Below are 23034 nucleotides of genomic sequence, written 5' to 3' on the forward strand. Positions count from 1 at the left end.
CTTTTCTTCTGTCCCTACCACCCACAACCTTGTATGTCTTGTACACATGACTTACCAAACTCTGTGTAATTAACCCTTGCTGTAACACTGACTATGTACAGCCCTGAGGAAGCCCTAGGCCTGATGGCCAGTTAGGGGGCGAAACACGTGTTGGCTGTGCCATCCCTTTTCTTTTCTAGCAGACGAATAAAAGTACGAATATCTTACCATCATCATCTGATCTACTTGCATCAATTGGATATTTCATCCTAATTAACTTAAAACTTATACTCTTGCCCGGATACACCTACAAAATCCTACTTCAAATTAGGGGGATAGGGGCCTCTCCCCCTGTTTCTGGGCCAGAACCAGTACAAGAAGGATACATGCTTATTACATGACTAGTAAGGGATGAGCATCTTTTTCCCCTCACCTACATGCAACAAGGAACAAAGGAAGACAGAATGCCAAGAAGTCTTCTTAGTGGCCGCAACCTTCTGAGCTGCCTTGCAGTCCACTGAATTAGAGGCACACTCGACCTGTAACCGAAACTCCACTAACTCATCTCCGGCCCGCTCCGATGACAGAGACTCTGTCCAGCTTCCAGACATTACGCCACAAACCTCGGAACACATAATATAAACAATGGACAATCGTATCAGACCACTATTAGTGCGCACTCATGAAAGGCAGAAACCCACTAATTACCCTTACCCAGAACGAGGCACACCCTATTGTACAGAAGCAAAGCACACGTCACCCCGAATTAAGACACCCTTACTATGAAAGTTGCCACTGTTAGGCCTCACAGTTTGGACGAGCATCAACCACGATCTTGCCCGATACGAGTTATGTACTACCCAGTTGAACCCCTAACCCCTGATACATACACATTGTCGCTGGGAGGTCACCAGGGTGCCTCAGATCATGATTACCTTTGCGGCCCTTCCTGGGCAAGGAAGCACAAACTACATACATGGCACAAACCAATATCTTGAACTGGAATGTGAAGGGCATTCATATACCCAGCCACAGATACTCTATATACACATACCTTTTACGTAGATAAACTGACATCGCGCTATTGCAAGAGATGCACCTCACCGAGATAGAGGCAGCGCACCTGTGTAAGCGCTGGAGAGGACAGGTATATGGAACAAACTACTGTTCACAGGCTAGAGGGGTGATGATATGGGTTAAGTTGGGCGTTCCAAACAAAGCAGACAAGATAATCATAGACCCGGAGGGGAGGAACGGGTTTGTCAAGGGCACACTAAACAGCCAAGCTCTACTCCTGGGCTCAATATACGCCCCAAACTCAGAGCAAAGTGCATTCCTCAGGAAGCTCACGGGAATACTGGCTGGTTGGAGTGAGCTCCCTTGGTTGATAGGGGTAGTCTTCAACTCAGTTTTGGACGTATACTTGGACAGGTCATATCCCCCTCTGACACGTGCAATAACAGTATCCAATGCACAGGCTCTCAAGAAGTGGTTAACAAACTGGTCGTTAACAGACATATGGAGGGCGCACAATCCCATGACGCAAGTATATTCCTTTTACTCCGCAGTACACGACTTACATGTCCGCCTCGACCGAATAGTCATATCATCCCCCTACTCCCGCTTGTAAACACATAGACTATTTAGGACACACTCACTCTGATCACAAACCACAACTCCTGCAACTCACATGGGACCCGGGCCTCCCGTCGATGCCCACTTGGGGCCTACGACCTGTAGCATTGGAAGACCAAGCATTCCGTGCATCCCTAGGGACGTCCATTCTAGAATACTTTGAGATAAACAAACACACAGCGGAGGACCCCCTTTTGGAATGGGACGCCTTTAAGGTGACCCTCAGAGGGCATTGCTTGGGGTCCACCTGGAATATCCGGAAACAACTTAGTGACGGGCTCAGCCGGATAGAAAGTCAACTGCTAAGTCAAGAAACCAAGCACGCAGTGGGAACCACAACCTCTAGGCGGCTAGACACACAGACATCAGAACATGCAGATCTACTAGACCAACTGCGATGCCATAACTATGCAGTGCACTAAGTACGTACGTATGCCTCTGCAGACCGCACAGGCAGGCTGCTAGCATGGCTCCTACGTCAAGAAAAAGAACCAACCACCCTATAGAAGCCTTGCGCAGCGAGACGGAGAGACTGGTCTATACGCAGCATGAAATACACGATGCTATGACAAGACACTATACTAAATGATACCAATCCCTGGGGCTGTTAAACGATAGAATGCTCCCAGCATTCTTAGACTCGATACAACTACCTAGAACAGCATCAGACCAAAGGTAGCAATTAAATGTGGAAATAACACCTGAGGAAATTAGAAGTGCAATCATGGCACTCGCCAACGGGAAAACCCCGGGTCTGGATGGGCTGCCAGCGGAGTTCTACAAAGCATACTCCGTAGCACTAGTTCTCCATTTGCACGCACTGTACACGGAAGCAACCAGTGCACAGCGACTCCCCCCATCTATGCGAGAAGCGAAACTTGAATCCCTGCCCAAATCAAAAAAAGACCCTACAGATATGGGAGCTTACAGACAGCTAGCCCTTCTAAACGTGGACTACAAAATACTGGCAAAACTTCTAGCAGACAGACTGACACCAATAATACCCTCACTAGTACATGCAGACCGGAATTAGTTTTACACCCTCCACGAATACCTCTTTTAATTTAAGGCTTTTTTTTAGGTTAGCCACCTACTCACAAAGTCACTGGCCGCATTCGGGGTGCCTGGTCCTGGACCTAGAGAAGGCCTTCGATTCACTAGCATGGGTTCTCTTTGCGGTTTTAGACAAATATAATCTAGGAAACGACTTTACCAGCATGGTCCGATTACTGTATGACAGGCCAATGGTAAGGGTAAAAACAGGCCCCTACATATCGGAGCCGTTAAAGGTATGCAGAGGGACGAGACGCGGTGCCCCCTCCTGTTTGCTTTGGTAATTGAGCCACTAGCAAAGACTCTCAGAACAGAGGTGAGAGACAGGATCACACTAGGAGATGACACGCATGTTGTGTCATTATATGCAGATGACCTCCTACTGTACATAAGGGACGCACGCCACATACCTCAACAATGGTCTTCCACACTCAAACAATTTGCCAATATATCAGGACTTAGGGTAACTGTCCCTAAGTCCGGCCTGTATTCCTTTAGCGAACACAACACAGACCCTGGCTACATGCTCAACAGAGAACGGGTTAAGTGGCACAAAACCACATTCCGCTATCTAGGGATACAGATATATCGCAACCTACTAGATCTGCTAGAAGGCAATCTGGGCAAGGCCATAGCAGCAATCAGGTCCCAGGCGGCCTTCTGGAAGACACTACCACTATCAATCATGGGAAGGATGGCACTGACAATGATGTTAATCCTTCCCCGGCTCCCCTACTACTTCACGAACCTCCCGTTATATGTCCCCTGACTTATTTTCACCCCTCAGAAGCTCTGGTCCAAGACTTCATATGGGGAAACTCAAGGCATCGGGTAGCAATCAGAAAGCCATACTTGCCCACGGATCAAGGGGGCCTGGCCGTCCCGAATCTAGAGCAGTACTACTGGGCTACTCAATTGCAGTGGGTGGCCAGGTGGTTTGCAGATCGGCACAGGGAAGACACAGCGACCATGTCCCCTCCTGTGCAGCTCTCAGAACTGCCTAGGCTATTCCATCCATGCACTAAAACTAGTACCCCAAGCTCGTTGTTATTAGGTGAGGCGCATAAATGCTTCCTCAGAGCCCTCTACATGACCCGAACGACCACTCCATACGCCCCGCCCTCCCGCTGGAAGAAACACCCCGGGCCCCAGTCTAACATCCGCAGCAGAGCTACAACAATAGCGAGACGCAGGAATTCAGGACTTGGCGATTTATATCTGGCCGGGACGCAACGCCCATACACAACACTCACAGAAGAGGAGGAGCTACCCCCCAGGCCTACACCGTTATCTCATAGCAGCGCTAACCACCAAATGGGGGGATTTATCCACAGAACTAAACATGCATCACACAATACAATATAAACACGTCATGGGTCAGGGAGGAAACTTAACAAAATGTTTTGCGTCTTCGCTGTGATACCACACAGCCGCTGACCTGTCACCTTAAGCAGCATTGGGAGGCCGAGACAGACCGACAATTCTCAAATGCGTAATGAAACTCGGTGTAGCAGAGTTCCATTTATATTCCCTGAAATGCACCCCTCCGACAGATACAATTCTTCGTCATGCATAGAGCATACCTTACGCCCGCAAACATCAACAAATACTTTAGTCGCAAAGACAAGATCACTCGTAGATGCAGATCTATTGCATATGCTATGGGGATGCCCCACACTAGCCGAGTATTGGACCACAGTAATGGAAGATCTAGTACCCGGCACAAACGGAGACCTCCCTCTGCAATGTCCACGTATATACTGCATTTATATCACAGGAACCAGAACAATAAAGTCACTTCCTGGTTCCTGGATCTAGGAATAGTAGTTGCAAAGAGACTATTTATTTATTTATTTGTATAGCGCCTGAATCCGGAGGGGTATCTCTGCGCTGCGGACACGGCTACGGGGCTAGCTGAAGAGCAGGATCAAAATAGGATGGTCTTAAGGCGCTTCCTGAATTGAAGATGATCCGAACATAGTATCAGGTTGATGGGGAGCTGATTCCAGTAAAGAGGGGCCAGGTGGGAAAATGCTTTACCACCCAACCTGGCTCGTTTGACTCGGAGTACCACGAGAAGGGATTTGGTTCCCGAGCCGAGGGATCTGGAGGGCACATAGAGAGTGAATTTCTCTGCAAGGTAAGAAGGGTCGATATTAGGTAGGGCCTTATGCACAGTGCAGCAGATTTTAAACTTAACCCGCTTACGAACTGGGAGCCAGTGCAGCTGACGGAGGAGGGGGAGGGAGGCGGTTTTAGGAGGGGCATTTAAGACCAGGCGTGCCATGGTGTTCTGGACCACCGGCAATCTGCATAATGAGGACTCATTGGCTGAGACCAATAAGGCATTGCACTAATCCAGCGGCTCAGTATAAATGTCTGCATCAGAGTTTTATAAGTAGAATCAGGGAGCAGGGGAAAGACCCGGCGCAAGAGACCCAACGAGTGAAAACAAGCGCCGGAAGTCAGCGCAGCATGCTCTTTCAAGGTGAGTGACAAGTGACTTGGGGGCGGGAGGGCCTAATCACCAAGCAATGGAAGGCCTCCCTCCCCCCTAACGTCACAATGTGGAGGCACTCGATGCGTACCTGGGCAAGAGCTGAAAGTGTGGCAGTTCGGAGAGAGGACACAGTGGGGCTCCGAAAGTCCCCTTTCGCAAAGAGCTGGGACGAGCTCCTAACAACCCTACTGAGCATAGATAACAACGACGAACCCCCCCCACCCACCGAGCCAACAGCAAGGGCGGGAAGAATAGGGACACGTGACCAGACTGAACCAAGGTGTTGAGCTGGTCAAGAAGGCAAGTGAACAACCAGTAACGCTGGGCACGGAAGGACCCAAAACACCCCCCTCACAGTTTAACAAACATCACAAAGTGCAAGCTAGACATGCACACTCATGCAATCTGCGGCGCATAGCCAGGGCATCTCAGTGACAACACTCACCACCCACTTACAAAGGAAACCGTCGAGTATCATTAGTTCTTGTTCAGTTATGAGCCTTTCCCACAGTTCAAATACATACATGATAAAGCAATGGCAAGGAAGTGCAAGCTAAGAAAAGCTGGATAGTGCCCCAAAATGCCACAAGTAGCAGAGCGAAGATAAAAACAATGAGACCGCAAACACCATAGTCGGAAAATTGAAAAACCAATAAAAAAACAGATAAAAGAAAAACAGTCACAGCGACCACGGCCGCAACAGCCACAGCGATCACGGCTGCAACAGTCACAGCGACCACGGCCGCAACAGCCACAGCGATCACGGCTGCAACAGTCACAGAGACCACAGCTGCATCAGTCACAACGACCACGGACGTAACAGTCACAGAGACCACAGCCTCAAAAGTCACAGTGACCACGGCTGCAACAGTCACAGAGATCACGGTTGCATCAGTCACAGACACAACAGCTGCATCAGTCACATAGACCACGACCGCAACAGTCACAGCGACCATGGCTGCAACAGTCACAGAGATCACTGCTGCATCAGTCACAGAGACCACGGCCGCAGCAGTCACAGCGACCACGGCCGCAACAGCCACAGCGATCACGGCTGCAACAGTCACAGCGACCACGGCCGCAACAGCCACAGCGATCACGGCTGCAACAGTCACAGAGACCACAGCTGCATCAGTCACAACGACCACGGACGTAACAGTCACAGAGACCACAGCCTCAAAAGTCACAGTGACCACGGCTGCAACAGTCACAGAGATCACGGTTGCATCAGTCACAGACACAACAGCTGCATCAGTCACATAGACCACGACCGCAACAGTCACAGCGACCATGGCTGCAACAGTCACAGAGATCACTGCTGCATCAGTCACAGAGACCACGGCCGCAGCAGTCACAGAGACCACGGCTGCATAAGTCACAGATACCACAGCTGCACCAGTCACAGTGACCATGGCTGCAACAGTCACAGCGACCACGGCTGCACCAGTCACAGAGACCACGGCCGCAACAGTCACAGAGACCATGGCTGCAACAGTCACAGAGACCACGGCTGCATCAGTCACAGAGACCACGGCTGCATCAGTCACAGAGACCACAGCTGCATCAGTCACAGAGACCACGGCTGCAGTAGTCACAGCGACCATGGCTGCAAGTCACAGTGACCACAGCAGCAACAGTCACAGAGACCACGGCTGCAGCAGTCACAGCGACCACGGCTGCACCAGTCACAGAGACCACGGCAGCACCGGTCACAGTGACCATGGCTGCATCGGTCACAGAGACCACGGTTGGAAGTCACAGTGACCATGGCTGCAACGGTCACAGAGACCACGGCTGGAAGTCACAGTGACCACGGCTGCACCAGTCACAGAGACCACGGCAGCACCGGTCACAGTGACCATGGCTGCAATGGTCACAGAGACCACGGCTGGAAGTCACAGTGACCATGGGTGCACCAGTCACAGAGACCACGGCTTCAACAGTCACAGAGACCATGGCCGCAGCAGACACAGTGACCATGGCTGCACCGGTCACAGAGACCACGGCTGGAGGTCACAGTGACCATGGCTGCACCAGTCACAGAGACCACAGCCGCAGCAGTCACAGCGACCACGGCTGCACCAGTCACAGAGACCCCGGCTGCAGCAGTCGCAGCGACAAGGGTGCATCAGTCAGAGCTGCCAGTGTGGAATGCGGGTAGATCATCTTACATTGAGGATATGACAGAATAAATAAGGAAATCATGGAATAAGATAACAAGATGAAAGGTCAAACAAACAAGGTGAACCTGGTAAGTGCAGGACACTGGATTTTGATGTCTAAAGTCCATTAATGAATTTGTTGTGACACATGTAGACACACCAGCATTGTGAATGCATCACAGCTAAAGGCAGTTGCATGGAAGAGGTGAAGCAAGAGCAACAAAGAGCAAGAGCTGTGAGATTATACCATCCGAAGTGCTTTAAATGAGCAGGCACTGTCAGGTACTGAGCACTTTAATTAGAGGGGGAGACAACTGGCACTTCTCAGCACTGCTGCAATACATTACAATGATTGAGTACCAGCACTTCTCAGGAGCAAACAGGTAATCTAAATAGAGAGTACCTGCACTTCTATATTCCCATTTAAAGCACTGATCATAAATGAAAAGATGTCGAAGAACAGACACAGAAAATAAATGAACACAAGAAACTAACGAGGTATAAAAATAGAGGTGGCGTGTGAACCAAAACAAATTAGAGAAAACTCATGAGATTACAGTCAGGTGGAGCATAAAAAATGCGCAAAACTCGTTTTGCTCTGAAAAAATAGTTCTATTTCAGAACCACCAAAAAATAATTAATAAGATTTCCTCTGTTACAGGTATTAGGTCTTTCTACACACTGCCGACAGCCATGCACAGTGCCCGTTCCACACCATCCTCAGAAGCAGCTGCTTTATTTACAAAGACAACAGAATCAGCGTCCCAGCTTATCTTGCAGACAAGCTCGCCGTCTCTGGTGGTTCTCCGCACCCGCAGCGAGGACACCATCGGAACCAGCATCCCTGCTTATCTTGCAGACAAGCTCGCCGTCTCTGGTGTTTCTCCACACTCGCAACGAGGACACCATCGGTACCAGCATCCCTGCTTATCTTGCAGACGAGCTCGCCGTCTCTGGTGATCCTCCACACCCTCAGCGAGGACACCATCGGAACCATCGTCCCTGCTTATCTTGCAGACGAGCTCGCCGTCTCTGGTGGTTCTCCACAACCGCAACGAGGACACCATCGGAACCAGCGTCCCTGCTTATCTTGCAGACGAGCTCGCCGTCTCTGGTGGTTCTCCGCGCCCGCAGCCAGGACACCATCGGAACCAGCAGCCCAGCTTATCCTGCAGACGAGCTCACCGTCTCTGGTGGTTCACCACACCCGCAGCGAGGACAGCATTGGAACCAGCGTCCCTGCTTATCTTGCAGACAAGCTGGCCGTCTCTGGTGATCTCCACACCCGCAACGAGGACACCATCGGTATCAGCGTCCCTGCTTACCTTGCGGACAAGCTCACCAACTCTGGAGGTTCTCCACACCTGCAGCGAGTACACCATCGGAACCAGCGTCCCTGCTCATCTTGCAGACAAGCTCGCCGTCTCTGGTGATTCATCACACCCGCAGCGAGGACACCATCGGAACCAGCATCCCTGCTTATCTTGCAGACGAGCTTGCCGTCTCTGGTGGTTCTCCACACCCGCAGTGAGGACACCATCGGAACCAGCGTCCCTCCTTATCTTGCAGACAAGCTCGCCGTCTCTGGTGTTTCTCCACACCCACAGCCAGGACACCATCGGAACCAGCGTCCCTACGTATCTTGCAGACAAGCTCACCATCTCTGGGGGTTCTCGACACCCGCAGTGAGGACACCATCAGACTGCAGACAAAGAAGTGTAAGAAAAGAAAAGCAACTGACATTTTCCATCTATCCACCTAGGATCGGAACAGCATCCCATATCCATCAGGACCGCCCAATGCTGCTCCCATGCAGGGAAGAGTTGAAGAGACACCTCTTTAAAGAGCACTACATCATAACGCATTAACCGCCTACAACCCAGCTGCCTCTCTTATCGCTCATTGACTTGATGCTTCTCATTGACCCTGTACAGTGCTCTGCTGCCTTTGGCTAGGTTTGTGAAATATAAATACCATTTAGAGACATACATGAGTGCTTGCAGCCCGCAGCAGGTTGTGGCCCTACAACCAGACCCAGCTGTGCAAGGATGAAAGTCGTAGGCAGTGGAGATTGGCCAACTAAGGCAACTGGATGCCCTCTGCGACTTGGACCCTGACACGGTCTGGCCCACAACCAGCCCTCGCTGCAGGGGGTTGGTTGCCTTTGGCTAACCCCCACTGGTATAAGCAGGAGGAACTGATTGCACCCCACTGCAACTGGCCATACGAGGTTAGCCACCAGGGACCGTCACCCCCATAATCATTGCACTGCGGGGTCTCTGTCACACCAGATTCAGCCCGGGCACTCACTCTGTATATCAGAGCCCCTTCTGTGGCCCCTGCCTCACTCCTGCCCCCACCCAGTGATCCGCAAGGCACTCACTCTGTATGTCAGAGCCCCTTCTGGGGGCCCTGCCTCACTCCTGCCCCCACCCAGTCATCCTCAGGGCACTCACTCTGTATGTCAGAGCCCCTTCTGGGGGCCCTGCCTCACTCCTGCCCCACCCCAGTGATCCTCGTGGCACTCACTCTGTATGTCAGAGCCCCTTCTGGGAGCCCTCGCCTCACAGCTGCCCCCACCCATGATCCTCGGGGCACTCACTCTGTATGGCAGAGCCCCTTCTGGGGGCCCTGCCACACTCCTGCCCCCACCCAATGATCCTCGGGGCACTCACTCTGTATGTCAGAGCCCCTTCTGGGGCCCTTCACCTCACTCCTGCCCCCACCCATGATCCTCAGGGCACTCACTCTGTATGGCAGAGCCCCTTCTGTGGCCCCTCGCCTCACTCCTGCCCCCACCCAATGATCCGCAGGGCACTCACTCTGTATGGCAGAGCCCCATCTGGGGCCCTGCCTCACTCCTGCCCCCACCCATGATCCTCGGGGCACTCACTCTGTATGTCAGAGCCTCTTCTGTGGCCCCTAGCCTCACTCCTGCCCCCACCCATGATCCTCGGGGCACTCCCTCTGTATGGCAGAGCCCCTTCTGTGACCCTCGCCTCACTCCTGCCCCCACCCATGATCCTCGGGGCACTCACTCTATATGTCAGAGCCCCTTCTGGGGTCCCTGCCCCACTCCTGCCCCCACCTTGCACTTACCTAATCTAACTGGAAAGCCACTGTTCTGGGAGCCTTGCCTGGAACGTAGACGCGAAACGCTCGTCTCCCTGCTTGGGACGACCGCCATCTTGGGCGGGACAAGCAGGCAGCGGGCTAGTTGCCGGGCTCTCTTCAATATAAATGGCACAGGCTGAGCGCACGCGCAGCGGACGCACGCAGCGGGCGCGCCGCGGTCGAGTCGAAGGCGCGCCCAAGGCAAGCCCGTCTGCGCCCGTCCGCGCCCTTACACGCCCTAAGCCAGGGACGGCTGCTCAAACGATGACCCCCCCAGATGGCAAGACCCGGATAACCTATTCCGCATCGAGTTTATTAGACATCAGGAATATAACAGCTCCTCAGCTAACTTCTATCTCACGCTGCTCTAACTCCTTCCCCTGGAACCTGGAAGGGCCAGTAGCTTGTAATATCTGCCCTTTCTGTTGTAAATTAGATAGACCATTAGGGACCGATCAGGCCGCGAAAGTCCAGCTCACTCACAAATTTATTCTCTGCAATGTGAGATCGCTTGCGAAACATCCGATAGAAATCTGGGACATGATCAGCTCTCATACCCCGGAATTATGCTTTCTGACCGAAACTTGGTTAAACCTCACTAATCATTCCCAGATTAACCTGGCTATACCGGATGGATACAAACTTATCCATTCAGATAGGGCAGGAAAACAGGGAGGAGGGATTGCAATCGCGTTTAAAAATGTATCTAAATGTCCAATGGACCTCTCTTCACAGTACGAAGGACCTGGAACTGGGCCTTTTTCAAAATCGCTTGGTCTCCCTCGGATTGCTGGAACGGGGCCTTAGTTTATCGACCACCAGGACCCAGGACCCACTTCCCAAATAAACTAGTAGAACTGATCGCAATGCAGGCCCTAGCATCCAGCAATTTTATACTGCTCGGAGATTTTAATTTCCACGGCGATGACAGCCTGAACCCCGAGATGAATCCCTTACTAAGTAGTTTGCATCAAATTGGCCTCCCATTATTGACAACATCCCCTACTCACAAGGCAGGTCATGCCCTAGACCTGATCTTTACAAATATCAAGCACCTTTTTAGTCTTCCCCCCCCCCCCCCACCCTTAATATGGTCGGACCATTTTTTGGTCCCGTTCTCCACGCGTGAACAACAGTCTAGGGTACAGCCACAACCTAGAATACATTCTAAATTGCGCCAGAGACCTTGGAGTAAGCTATCCCCAGAGGCATTTGAGGGCGCGTACCAAGCAACTGCGTCAACAGATACCTCTTCAGACCCAACTGTCCTGAACTTGTTGAAGGAATTCAACACCAGACTAACTCGGGCTCTTGACATAGTGATCCCTGAAAAAAGCGCCTCCCCCTTTAAACGTCCAACAGCCCCTTGGTATACAGCCGAACTGGGCACAGAAAAAACCAGATGCAGGGTCCTGGAGAGACGCTGGAGATCCAGCAAAGCTCCCAGAGACAGGCTAACCTACAAATCAGCTTTATCAACATACCATAAAAATATAAAAATCGCAAGGAAATTATTCATTTTCAATCAAATTGACACGGCCAAAAATTCTTCAAAGACCTTATTTAATATAGTTAGAGACTTTGTCTCACCCCAAGCCTGCAATCTACCTCAGGTGGAATTGCAGGAACTCTGCGACTCTCTTGCGGCTCACTTCCAAGACAAAATCACCTTGATTTACGAAAATTTCTCTACTCCGCTAGTCCATGCCAAACCCCCCTGTGGAAGTTCGTTAGACCTCAACCAGCAGAACGCCACTAATCTTAGACAATTTCAACCCCTTTCCATAATGGAAGTATCTAAATTAATAGCTTCGGCTAAATCAGGATCACCAAACGATTTGTGCCCCCCCAGAATTTTGGCCATGTTAGCCTCATATTGTGCCCCAGAAATACAAGAAATCTTCAATTGTTCTATAAGCTCAGGTATCATCCCCCCATCCTGGAAGGAAGCCTTTGTCTGACCCATTTTGAAGAAACCGGCTGCGGACCCCCTCACTCTGAGCAACTACCGCACCATATCTCTGCTACCGTTGTTGGGCAAATCACTCGAGTCAGCCATCAACAGTCAGCTGAGTACTTACCTTGAATTGAATAACCATCTTGATCCGTCACAATCAGGATTTCGGCCCGGTTTCAGCACGAAAACCGCGATCCTGGCAGTGACGGACACTCGGAGGCTGGAAATGGATACAGGAGGATCAGCCATATTGGTCCTCCTAGACTTGTCCGCAACGTTCGACACCATCTCTCATGCCAAGCTGTTGGAGAGACTGAGAGCCTGTGGTATACAAGATCTGGTCTTAAAATGGATACAAAATTTCCTGTGGAACAGAAGTCAGACTATCATGCTGGGACCTTACAGATCAGACAAGCAAAGTGTGGACAAAGGGGTTCCTCAGGGCTCGTGTCTTAGCCCTACTTTGTTTAATTTGTATATGGCCCCTTTAGCAAAGATAGCGGAATCATCTGGGTTTGAGATAATCTCGTACGCAGATGATACCCAACTTATCTTTAAAATCAATTCAGAAGCGCAAGCAGAACATCTTCGTTTCGCAGCCGGAATACGTAACATTGCGAACTGGATGACGGAAAACTACCTCCAATTAAATCCTAGCAAAACGGAAATCATCCTAATAGGGAAAGCCTCTCTGTGCTGGTCCCAGGGCTGCTGGCCAGATGAGCTGGGTACCCCCCCCCCCCAATCGCTAAACAGGTGGTAAAGAACTTGGGTTTTAAACTTGACCAAGTCTTATCTATGAAAGATCACATAGCAGCAATTTCTAGTTCCTGCTATTTCAGTATGCGGCTTCTACGGAAAATACTTCCATTTCTACCCACCAAGCACCGTAAGACCCTGGTCCAGGCCATGGTGATCTCACGCCTTGACTATGGCAATGCGCTACTGGCAGAAGCAGGCCCAACATTGCTAAGAAAGCTGCAGGTCATTCAAAATACAGCGGCACGTATGATCTTAAATCAACCTCCGGGCTCACCGTCAGCCCCCCTACTGTCAGATCTCCACTGGCTCCCAATCCCTAAACGAGCATTTTTTAAGACCTGCTGTCTTACATTTAAGGCCATAAACGGGAAAGGCCCCCAATACCTATCGCGCAGACTCACCAAACAAACCTCAGTTCGTGACCTCAGATCTAACTCACTAGAGCTCCTGAAGATCCCCCGAATCCGTCGCTCCCGCTCGGGGGGAGGTGCTTCTCGTATCTCGCCCCCCGTTACTGGAATTCGCTCCCCATTTCCATACGCACTTGCCCCTCTCTTTTAACCTTTAGGAAAAAACTGAAAACCTTTCTGTCCCCTTTTTTCCATTTATCCTGTCCACCCGTATTCCTCTCTCTCTGTGTTCTCTCTCTCTTTTTCTATTCAGGATGCTACCAGGTATAGCGCTGAGATGCCCCAGGGTGATTTGTGCGCTTTATAAATGATCATAACATAACATAACATAACCCAATGATCCTCGGGGCACTCACTCTGTATGTCAGAGCCCCTTCTGGGGCCCTCCCTCACTCCTGCCCCCACATATGATCCTCAGGGCACTCACTCTGCATGGCAGAGACCCTTCTGGGGCCCTGCCTCACTCCTGCCCCCACCAATGATCCTCGGGTCACTCACTCTGTATGTCAGAGCCTCTTCTGTGGCCCCTCGCCTCACTCCTGCCCCCACCCATGATCCTCGGGGCATTCCCTCTGTATGGCAGAGCCACTTCTGGGGCCCTCCCTCACTCCTGCCCCCACATATGATCCTCGGGGCACTCACTCTGTATGTCAGAGACCCTTCTGGGGGCCCTGCCTCACTCCTGCCCCCACCCAATGATCCTCGGGGCACTCACTCTGTATGTCAGAGCCCCTTCTGGGGCCCTCCCTCACTCCTGCCCCCACATATGATCCTCGGGGCACTCACTCTGTATGTCAGAGACCCTTCTGTGGCCCCTCGCCTCACTCCTGCCCCCACCCAATGATCCTCAGAGCACTCACTCTGTATGCCAGAGCCCTTTATGTGGCCCCTCGCCTCACTCCTGACCCCACCCATGATCCTTACGGCACTCACTCTTTATGTCAGAACCACTTCTGTGGCTCTCGCCTCACTCCTGCCCCCACCCATGATCCTTGGAGCACTCACTCTGTATGTCAGAGCCCCTTCTATGGAGCCCTGCCTCACTCCTGGCCCCCCCAGTGATCCTCGGGGCACTCACTCTCTATGGCAGAGCCCCTTCTGTGGCCCTCGCCTCACTCCTGCCCCCCTCCCAGTGATCCTCAGGGCACTCACTCTGTATGGCGGAGCCTCTTCTGGGGGCCCTGCCTCACTCCTGCCCTCACCCATGATCCTCAGGGCACTCACTCTGTATGTCAGAGCCCCTTCTGTGGGGTCCTGCCTCACTCCTGACCCCCCCCCCCCAGTGATCCTCGGGGCACTGACTCTGTATGGAGGAGCCTCTTCTGGGGGCCCTGCCTCACTCCTGCCCCCGCCCATGATCCTCAGGGCACTCACTCTGTATGTCAGAGCCACTTCTGGGGGGGCCCTGCCTCACTCCTGTCCCCCCCAGTGATCCTCGGGCACTCACTCTGTATGGCGGAGCCTCTTCTGGGGGTCCTGCCTCACTCCTGCCCCCACCCATGATCCTCAGGGCACTCACTATGTATGTCAGAGCCCCTTGGGGGGGCCTGCCTCACTCCTGCCCCCACCCATGATCCTCAGGGCACTCACTCTGTATGTCAGAGCCCCTTGGCGGGGGCCTGCCTCACTCCTGCCCCCACCCATGATCCTCAGGGCACTCACTCTGTATGGCGGAAACTCTTCTGGGGGTCCTGTCTCACTCCTGCCCCCGCCCATGATCCTCAGGGCACTCACTCTGTATGTCAGAGCCCCTTTGGGGGGGGGGGCCTACTTCACTCCTGCCCCCCCCCCCAGTGATCCTCGGGGCACTCACTCTGTATGGCGGAGCCTCTTCTGGGGGTCCTGCCTCACTCCTGCCCTCACCCATGATCCTCAGGGCACTCACTCTTTATGGCGGAAACTCTTCTGGGGGTCCTGTCTCACTCCTGCCCCCGCCCATGATCCTCAGGGCACTCATTCTGTATGTCAGAGCCCCTTGGGGGGGGGGGGTCCTGCCTCACTCCTGCCCCCACCCATGATCCTCAGGGCACTCACTCTGTATGTCAGAGCCCCTTGGGGGGGGGGGTCCTGCCTCACTCCTGCCCCCACCCATGATCCTCGGGGCACTCACTCTGTATGTCAGAGCCCCTTTGGGGGGGGGGCCTACTTCACTCCTGCCCCCCCCCCCCAGTGATCCTCGGGGCACTCACTCTGTATGGCGGAGCCTCTTCTGGGGGTCCTGCCTCACTCCTGCCCCCACCCATGATCCTCAGGGCACTCACTCTTTATGGCGGAAACTCTTCTGGGGGTCCTGTCTCACTCCTGCCCCCGCCCATGATCCTCAGGGCACTCATTCTGTATGTCAGAGCCCCTTGGGGGGGGGGTCCTGCCTCACTCCTGCCCCCACCCATGATCCTCAGGGCACTCACTCTGTATGTCAGAGCCCCTTGGGGGGGGGGTCCTGCCTCACTCCTGCCCCCACCCATGATCCTCGGGGCACTCACTCTGTATGTCAGAGCCTCTTCTGGGGGCCAGTGGTCGAAGTGGGTGGGATCGGCAGGGCACGGCGTGCTCCTACTTCTTCAATTCCAAGGATTCCGTTCCCCTACTTTTTTATTTTGAAAATGCGTCCCAGGACGCAAGAAATCACCATTGCCTATAAATAAAGCTCGGCGTTCCTGTTGTTCGTTGGAGGACGAGCGGCAGAGAAGTAACAGGACTCTGTCTTTTCCTTTCAGCCCAGAGAAGCACAATACAGTGTCCACTTCTGCTCTGCCACTTCAGCTGCGCCCCCCGCCCCCTCACTCTTTCCTTCTTCCCTCTCTTTCTGTCTAGCAGTTCTTCTCTTACTGAAAACCGTGACTTCAAGACGAGGTTCCTGTTTCCTCTCCTTTCTTTTATTTGCTCCCCTGTGAAATGGATCTAAAAAAAGAAAAAAAATCTGGAAATGTCGTATGTTAATTCCAAAGTGCAGCATCTGGAATAAAAGGTTAAAAATATGAAAAATATCTTAATAAAGTAAGACAGAGTGGTAGCAAACTGGCCAGATTGATTTTATTCACACCCAAACACATTAGCGCCACTTTTACAGAGTTTGCCAACGAAGCGCTATTTTTGTTTTCTTGTCTTTGTTTTCCCTGGGCTTGCAAACTAGTGCACCAATCCTGGAGGTACTGCAAAGGGTGGATTGGAAAACAAAATGTGTATTGCGGCTCTGCGCCCAGGGATGTGGTCTTTTTACTATACTGCTTACGTTTTGTAAGGATACAAGCAATGGACATTGAAATGGGTCCATTCAGGGCCCTGTTGTCATGTCCTTAACTTTTCAGGCAAATGCACTCACTGATTTCTGAATAGTGAGTGTAAAAGCGTTAAGGTAACCATGTTATTCCTGCTTACATTTCACATGGTTTGCTAAATTTTGCATTCTCTATGAGTGTTTGCTTTTTCCAGGATGTTGTTACCGTTTTTTTGTAGGCCGCATATTGCTCTTGTCTAGTGCGTCATTTAAATTGAGCCGCATCCAGGTGTTTATAGCCGGGAGCAATTGGGTTGTAGTTGAAGGCAGTGTGAGTTTTTCTCAGTGGGGCAGTATGGTGCTCAGTGGGGGAGAGGATGTGGCACTATGGCCAGAGCTGCTGAATTTGGAACTGGGGAACCAGGTTCAGCCTTAATAACCAGCCCACCAGACCACTCTCATGAGAGAGCACAATCCCATTCTAGACCTTAGAAGGCTTCGCAAGAGCTTAGAAGCCTTGGTGTCTTAGCACCAGCAGGTGGACCCTAGCAGTGGCAAGTGTGGGTTAACCTTCAAGGTTTGTCCACCACAATCCATACTGAAGTTCACCTCCAGTCTTGCCAGTCTTGCGGGCAGACCTATGAAGCAGCGCTGTGACTCTGGTCACTGTGGTCACAGGACTCTTGAGAAGGGCCAGCTCTAGGGCAGCGCAACCGGTGTGACCGCACCGGGTGCTGACTCTGGGTGGAGGCATTATGTTTGCAAGTATATTAAGGTTTTAAAAGCGTTTGCTGCCTCCTTCTTGGCCTCCAGCAATTTTCAGCAGCAATAAAAATGTCATGATGTTTAATGTTCTTCCTAGAGAGAGATCATTTTGTCTAGTGGAAGTTTTGATTCATGGAAAGGTAGCTTAGAGGGTTAATGTGCCTGCTGCAAAGAACATGTACCATGCAGTTCACAAAGTGCACATAATGTAAATAGGTCAGTGGGCTACTGCTTTTGTCAGAGAGATCCTTTTGTTACTTGCAGTTTATAAGTTAAAATCCTAACATAGACCAGTGAGCTATTAACTTTCATCTAAGAGCTGCATACAAACTGCAAGGTATAAATTAGAGCGTTATATTTTTTCCCCCAGTCTTTGATTATCCTAATATTACAAAAAGTGTTATTTTGGACAGAAATCAATTCTGATTATTAAAGAGAACCCCCAACCATGGTATTACGTTTTAAATTCTGAGTTTGTGTTTCTCCAGGCCAATCACTAATAAACTATACAGCCTACTAGTAAGGTTGTCATGTGACTCCTACACCTTGTAGTCCTTAGTCTTATGTAACATTTTCTATACAGTGATTTACACACATATTGATTGTCTCTGTGTAATGTGTGTGATGTAAAGTGCTCTGACACCCTACACTGGTATGAGTGGTGCTGTGAATCAAATTAAATGCATCTGAGAGAGAGTGTGGTTATGGAGACTTGAGGGGCACTGTTAAAGGGTGGTAGTGAGGGAATCCATGACAGAGGTGGCCATTAGAGGGTAATAACAAACATTAATGCACAGGGCACCACAAGTGCAAAGCCGGCCCTGCCCCTGAGGCCAGTCTGCCTCACCCATAGGTACCTCCATTGGCCTTGTTTCAGAGGTAGTAGCTGTAACTCACCAGGGATCGGCAATGCAGAATTTGCTCGCACACCAAACTAACTTCACAAACTTCACAGTCTCTCTGCTTCATTCACAAGCCCTTTTAACATGTGCTGCTTTCTGTGGGGCCACTGGAATTAATTATGCAGCAAAGGAGGACAAAATTATGCAGCTGTGTTGACTAAATTATGCATTAAAAAATGGCTGCAGTACGTCTATCTTTTATGCCAATGTGATATGTTTGTGTCTTGGTCTTGCCTTTTAAGATGTATACCTAAATGGTGCTTTGTTCTTTGTTGCAACCGAAAATCAATAAAAATTGGTTATCCAAAAAAAAAAATTGCTGCAGCGTAATGCAGTATATTTTCTGATATTTTATTATTTTGACATGTGTACACATGCTAAGAGTCTCTGGAAAGATTTTGCCTTATTAGTACCAGTGTAACATACAAATGCAACAGTGAGAAAGGTGATCAGTCAACCTTTGCAATAAGCCATCCACTCCGCAGCAAAACAAGTCACATTTTTTATTAACTTTTGATACGTTTGACCTATAAACAAAGTTTATATGGTCAGGTCATGCAGCAGATCTTGCATTTTGAGGCAAATATTGCAGAGCGATAATTATATAGAAAACATTTGCAAACTAGGATATTTTGCCATTCATGTTTGAACTGCTCTTGTGGAAAAAGGGAGAAGTGCTGATGACAAACTCCATGGCTCAGCGACAAATGGCTTGTGCTTCCACATTTTATCGTATTTGGGACATTGTGTGATTAGAAGCATATCCCACTATGTGAATGTGTGTTAATGTCATAACTCATTATAACCTTAAATAATCATGTGTATCCATTGATTGATTAAACTGGGCACTGAAATGCCAAACAAATACTAACAAGCATTTGCAATGCATTAGGTCTCGCATTTACGCGAGTTTGAGCTATTGGCATTGTAAATGACAATGCCAATAGGCATTGTTATTTGCAATGTCAATAGCTCAAACTCGCGTAAATGCGAGACCTAATGCATTGCAAATGCTTGTTGGTTTGGCTTGTCAGCACAGCTGTCTGCCAGTCCTATTAGTGCCACTTCTTTCAAACATACAAACAGTGCACTATGGCTCCGCCCAGAGGACCAAGGATGTCTCCCTCCTCTCTGAGTGGTTGTTTGGTGTTTTCCAGCCTCCTATGGAGTGCTTGCATTCAATGCACGTTGGAATATTGCACATCTCAGAAGTGCACTAAATCGACACACATTAAATTCTTTGCCATGCATGCATTGTATAAAGGAATTTTTTTTAATTTGATTTCTCACTTTTGTAATATTTGAGTTTGGATTAGCTCTTTTCCAGCAGGAGAGCGCCATACACTGATAAACGTGCATTGGCAAATCCAATAAGTCTGACTTTAAGGTGCCAACACAGTCGTATGGAAAGGATGTTTACATACTTTAGCACATTGAAGCCAGAACCCTTGGCTCTGCTAATGCTTGCTATTAAATGACTGACTTAGAGGCCCACACTAAAAGCCTGGGCCTCCTCAGATGTGACAAATCTCACACACAAATCTTTAGAGCACCCACGTGTTTATTGGGGTTACTATAAGCGGCCCTTCCAAGGGCTGGAAGGAACTGGGGACTTGGGCGCCTCCCTTATCAGGGCCGGACTTTCAAAAGAGTCACACTAGGATGTGAAACCGGAAGAGGTAACCAGAGAGGAGGGGGAGGGGGGAGGGAGGCAAGGATGACGCGCCAAGGATCGAAAGGCATATGTCTAACAGTGTGTCCCCCCCCCCCCCCCCCAAACACCCGCATGGAAATGTGGATAACATGGGGTGGAGGAAAAGTAAAGAAGGAAGAACACGGGGAGAATAAAGGAGGAAAGGCGAGAGGAATGAAGGAAATGGATGGAAGGATGAATATTGAAGGGGAGAAAATGAAGGAGAGAGATAAGGAGGGAGGGGGATATAACGGGGAGCAAAGGAGGGACAAGGAGCAAGAGAAGAGAGGGGAGGGAGTAATAAAGGAAAATAGACACAGGGACAAAGAAAAGGAGAAGAGGTGGAGAACAGACGATTGGGAAGAGGAGGAATGGAGGGGGAAGAGAGAAAGGGGAGATAAAGAAAATGGCAGAAGGATGAGAAATGGGAGGGGGAACTGGAGGAACAGGAAGGAATAAATGAAAGGCGAGGAAGGGGTGAACGCTGCACAGAGAGGAAAGACAGGAGGAGACACGAGGGAGAGGAAAGGAAGCAGCAGGGGCGTAAGAAGGAAAGGCTCTATGGACTTTGTGAGTGGGAAAGAAAAGAAGTGAGGAGAAGGGAAGGACAGGCGTGAGGAGGAACAAGAAAGACAAAAGTGAAAGTAGAAAATGAAGATGGTAAAGAACAAGGGTGAAAAGAAGAAAGGTGGGAAGGAAGCGGAGGGAATGTTGGGGAGAAGGAGGGACTAACGGCAAAGGCATGAAAAGCTATGAAGAGGGAATGGAAAAGATAATGTGCAAGATGGTGACGGAATACACTAGGCGCCAGGGAGGACGGTCACATATAGGATTATAGCAGGAGAACTCAGTGGCGTAGCAGTAGCTGGGAGGGGGGGCACTCTTTTTGGGGGCAGAGGAGGTGAGCAAGTCGTTTCTGTGAACTACCACCGTACCCCCAGAACAAGTCGCCCGTAGCCCCCTGCCCTGGAACAAGTCGCCCCCACCTGCTCTTACCTGCACCAGACTGCAAACTCGGGGGCGCCGCGGGTGGCAGGAGGTCTGGTTACGTCACTTGGAGAACTGTGAATATCAGGAGGTTATTCATGGACAGGCTGTGAGTGACATCAAATGGCCGAGAGTAAAGCTTGCGCTGTCTATGACGTCACTTAGAACCACGAGCTGAATAACACCCCCATTATTCGCAGTTGCTATCGGTAATTTTATTTTGTATATTGAAGCTAACGAGGAGGGAGTAGGAGGGGGGAGTGGGGGCGAGCACAGTGGTGCGGGCCGCAGTTGTAAAAGGCAGGGAGAGGGTGAGATTGGGAAAGATAGGGATCAAAGGAAACAAGGACGACACCTAGCTAGACAATAACAAGCAAGAAGGGGGTGGCAAATGGTGTGCACTTTGATGTCCTCAGTGGCCACGCGGCTCACTGAGGACATCAAAGCGGCCGTGAAAGTGATCAGGCAGTGCTTTTCAGGCTGCCAAATGGTGCGCGCGCCCGGCGCACATGCACTGTATTTGGAGGCCTGAAAAGCCACTGTTTGCACTTCCAAAACTCGCTTACTATAAGTCTCGTCAGAGCAGCGCTAAAGCGCTGGCTCAGACGAGACCTAAAAATTGGGATATTTGCGCATTCTGGCCACACCTCTGGCTCCGCCCACTGATCCAATCCTTGGGTTATTCCCGCCCTCTGATTCTCCGCCCACAGTTCCCCTACTTTTTATCCCCCACTTCGACCACCGCTGGGGGCCCTCGCCTCACTCCTGCCCCCCCCCCCCCCCAAAGGGGACTCACTCTGTATGTGAGAGCCCCTTCTGTGGCCCTGCCTCACTCCGGCCCCCACCCTTGGGTGGTGCCTTGTGCAGTGCAGCGATGGAGAGGGGGGGGGGGGGGGGCTTCCTGTCCTACTCCCGGAGTCAGGGCTCCGTCGGAGGAATGCTGAGGGAGCCAATCAGCTGCGAGCTCCACCGGGACCTAACGCCGTGGAGCTTATTGCCATAGCAACCTGCGTCAGCAATGGGAGGTTGCCAGTGGCAACGGGAGGTGAGCACGTGAGAGGACTGGAGGTGCATCAGTGTCTGTGGGGCGCTCTGCAGCCGTCGCCCATAAAACATGGAAACTAAGCGCCTCGAAGGTGAAATCACTCGCTCGGCGCTTCCTGCGGCCCCTGGGCTTCTGTCGTTTCACCCTTATCCTTTGACCTGGGCTGCATGTGACCCGCAGTTCTCTTACCTTTGACCAGGCCTGCATGTGACCTGTAGTTGACCTCAAGCCCCAGCCTCCATCGTTCCACCTCTCACATTTAAAGCCGGCACTGATGTTTGTCTGCGTGACTTGCTCAGACGGACTCTAGCCTGCCCACTTCACCCATGAACTTTCACCCTTGACCTTTTGTCTGAGCTTCCTTGGCCCTTCGGCCGCCTTGACCTTGGAACGCCCATCTCTGACCTGCAGTGGACATGCGAATCAATCTGACGTCACTTCCGTGTGCTGGGCCTGCTGCACCCGGACCATGACGTCATGCAGCCATGCTGTGACCCTATAGCACTGACTTTTGGAACAAAACCTGGACTGACAACCTGGAACCACATGTACTAAAATGTCACGCAACGCAACAAGACAACTTGCTGTGCAGCGCCACGTGACAGGGAGCGCGTAGGAATGTGCTACATCTATTAAGATATGACGGTTCTGCTCTCTGCCTGCGCTGGCACACGGTGCGCTGTGGAGCACCGGCGCTGGCGCACGGTGCACTGTCTAGCACTAGCGCTGGCGCACGGTGCGCTGTCGAGCGCTGGCGCACAGTGGCTGTCGAGCACCGGCGCTGGCGGCCTTGTATTTTCTGCAGGAAGGCACACCTTTCTGCCAAAAACAATCCTCAGAGTCGTTTTCCTCT

At 51.1% G+C, this 23034-nt stretch overlaps 1 protein-coding gene across 1 annotated transcript in view; it reads right to left on the minus strand.

The window, feature by feature from the left end:
- GNG7 (G protein subunit gamma 7) overlaps window positions 1-22506 on the minus strand; it is a 340568-nt gene extending 318062 nt beyond the window's left edge. Inside the window, exon 1 of the mRNA XM_085638528.1 lies at window positions 22371-22506. The gene's annotated coding sequence lies outside the window, so the exon portion shown is untranslated. The remainder of the gene's footprint in view (window positions 1-22370) is intronic.
- Between the last annotated feature and the right edge of the window lie 528 nt (window positions 22507-23034).

This window comes from Triturus cristatus, chromosome 12 (assembly GCF_964204655.1).
Source record: "Triturus cristatus chromosome 12, aTriCri1.1, whole genome shotgun sequence".
NCBI lineage: Eukaryota > Metazoa > Chordata > Amphibia > Caudata > Salamandridae > Triturus > Triturus cristatus.